The sequence below is a fragment of the Mandrillus leucophaeus genome, unplaced genomic scaffold (assembly GCF_000951045.1).
Source record: "Mandrillus leucophaeus isolate KB7577 unplaced genomic scaffold, Mleu.le_1.0 Scaffold451, whole genome shotgun sequence".
Classification (NCBI taxonomy): domain Eukaryota; kingdom Metazoa; phylum Chordata; class Mammalia; order Primates; family Cercopithecidae; genus Mandrillus; species Mandrillus leucophaeus.
In genome coordinates, this window is record NW_012104821.1 from 927,917 (window position 1) to 930,052 (window position 2,136).

General features: G+C 52.2%; 1 protein-coding gene across 2 annotated transcripts in view; it reads right to left on the reverse strand.

Moving 5' to 3' along the window:
• Window positions 1-1,202, reverse strand: part of ZNF121 (zinc finger protein 121) — a 42,593-nt gene extending 41,391 nt beyond the window's left edge. Inside the window, exon 1 of one of the 2 annotated variants that reach the window (XM_011994308.1) lies at window positions 1,130-1,202. The gene's annotated coding sequence lies outside the window, so the exon portion shown is untranslated. The remainder of the gene's footprint in view (window positions 1-1,129) is intronic. The other variant, XM_011994310.1, reaches the window with a different exon arrangement.
• Window positions 1,203-2,136: the final 934 nt, after the last annotated feature.

Below are 2,136 nucleotides of genomic sequence, written 5' to 3' on the forward strand. Positions count from 1 at the left end.
ATCGCTCCACTGCACTCCAGCCTGGGCGGGAGAGCAAGACTCCGTCTCAGAAAAAACAAAAGCCTCCATCCTTTCTTCCTGTGGGCCCTGTTTTAAGGCTCTGTGGGAGAAGTACAGGCCTAGGAACTTCAGATGAAGAGAATAGCTGTGTATTACTGCCTTTCTTTCTTTCTTTTGAGATGGAGTTTCGCTTTTGTCGCACAGGCTGGAGTGCAGTGGCAGATCTCGGCTCACTGCAACCTCGGCCTCTCAGGTTCAAGCAATTCTTCTGCCTCAGACTCGCCAGGAGCTGGAATTACAGGGGCCTGCCACCACGCCTGGCTAATTTTTGTATTTTTTACTGAAAATACAGGGTTTCATCATGTTGGCCAGGCTGGTCTCGAACTCCTGACCTCAGGTGATCTGCCCGCCTCCACCTCCCAAAGTGCTGGGATTACAGGCGTGAACCAGCACGCCTCGCCTGCCTTTCTTTTGTAGAAAGGATTGTAGCTGGTAACAACAAAAAATTAAGTCCAAGAAAATAAAAATAAGAAACTAAAGGCTTACAGTCTACACGTGTTCATATTTACATGCAGAAATAGGCACGCCCTAAACGACTATATTTTTTTCCATCCGAAAGTAATGAGTCAAAAATAAGTAAAGGACATCAAGACAATGCCAGATTCTCAGACGATACATTTTTTAGCAAAGAAATGGAAGTCGGAGCCCTCTTGAAACCAATTTTCTGCCGCTGCTCACCAGAAACACGCCGGAATCGCCAGGTTCCTGAGGCGGGGGGATGCGGGGCCGCAGCCAACCTGACTGGAACGCAGAAATCCTTTTACTTTCGGAAAGAAAAGAAAAATCCACAAAGGTTGCTTTCCAAGCTTTTGAAGAGGGGAGCACATTGGTTGAAAGCACTCCAGAAAACACCGCGCGGAGGCGGGACAAACACACTTCCCGACCTGGCTCCTGACCGGGACCGACTGAGCCTGCGGCCTCTCGCAACTGGCCGCGCCCGGAGGACCGATAGCCCCTGGAGAAGACAGTGAAACGAGGCGGATCCCAGAGGCTCCTGGGCGACCGCGCCCAATCGTTCCTTTGCCACCCCCGCTACTATCTCAGGGATCCCCAAGCAGGCAGAACTCACCACAGCCACGGTGGACTCCACCACGATAAAGGCGAAATGGCACTGACCATGCGGAGCCAGCGCCGGAAAAGATGGCGATGGTGCGCTGACGTCACTTCCGCTCGGAGCCTGGGCCCGGGCGGGGCTCCTGGGTTCGAGTTTCAGCCACGTAGGACCCAGCCCAACACAGAAATTCTAGTGTCCTCCCGGGTGGGTGCGGACAGGCCTGGGGCTGGCTCAGGGAGGGGGTTGCAGAAACAGGTCCAGAGCAAAAGGTGAGGTTAGAACCGGGCCTCTGGAAGGAACTGTGGGCGAGGGGTGGGGCCCATACTCGGGGGCGATTTAGAGGTGGGACCAGGCCTAGCCATCGGTTCAGGTGGCCAGACCCACTGGAAGGGCGGGGATGGGGGATGGGGGATGGGGGATGGGACGCACCCCAGGGGATGCTCCTGCAGAGCTTTTCCCTGTTGCCCGCAGTGGCTAATACCTGTAATTCCAACACTTTGGGAGACTAACGCACGTGCATAGCTTGAGTACAAGAGTTCAAGACCAGCGTGGGCAAAATAGCAACATCCTTTCTGTGGATGGCAAGCCACCCAGGTGTTAAGGCAAGAGACCAAGGCATGAGCTGTTCTGGTATAATAAAATATATAAAATAAGAATAGTTATACTAGATATAGATCATAGATATGATTATATATGAATATAATTAATCATTAGTTTGTAGCAATTACTCTTTATTCCAATATTATTATAATCCTCGCTCTATAATCATAACCTAGGAAAAACCAGGCCATACAGAGATAGGAGCTGAGGGGACATAGTGAGAAGTGACCAGAAGACAAGAGTGTGAGCCTTCTGTCATGCCCGGGCAGGGCCACCAGAGGGCTCCTTGGTCTAGTGGTAACGCCAGCATCTGGGAAGATGCCCGATGCCAAGCAGACCGTGGTCTAGCGGTAGCGTTAGTGTCAAGGAAAAACACCCGCTACTTAGCAGACCAGGAAGGGGAGTCTTCCTTTCCCCGGGGG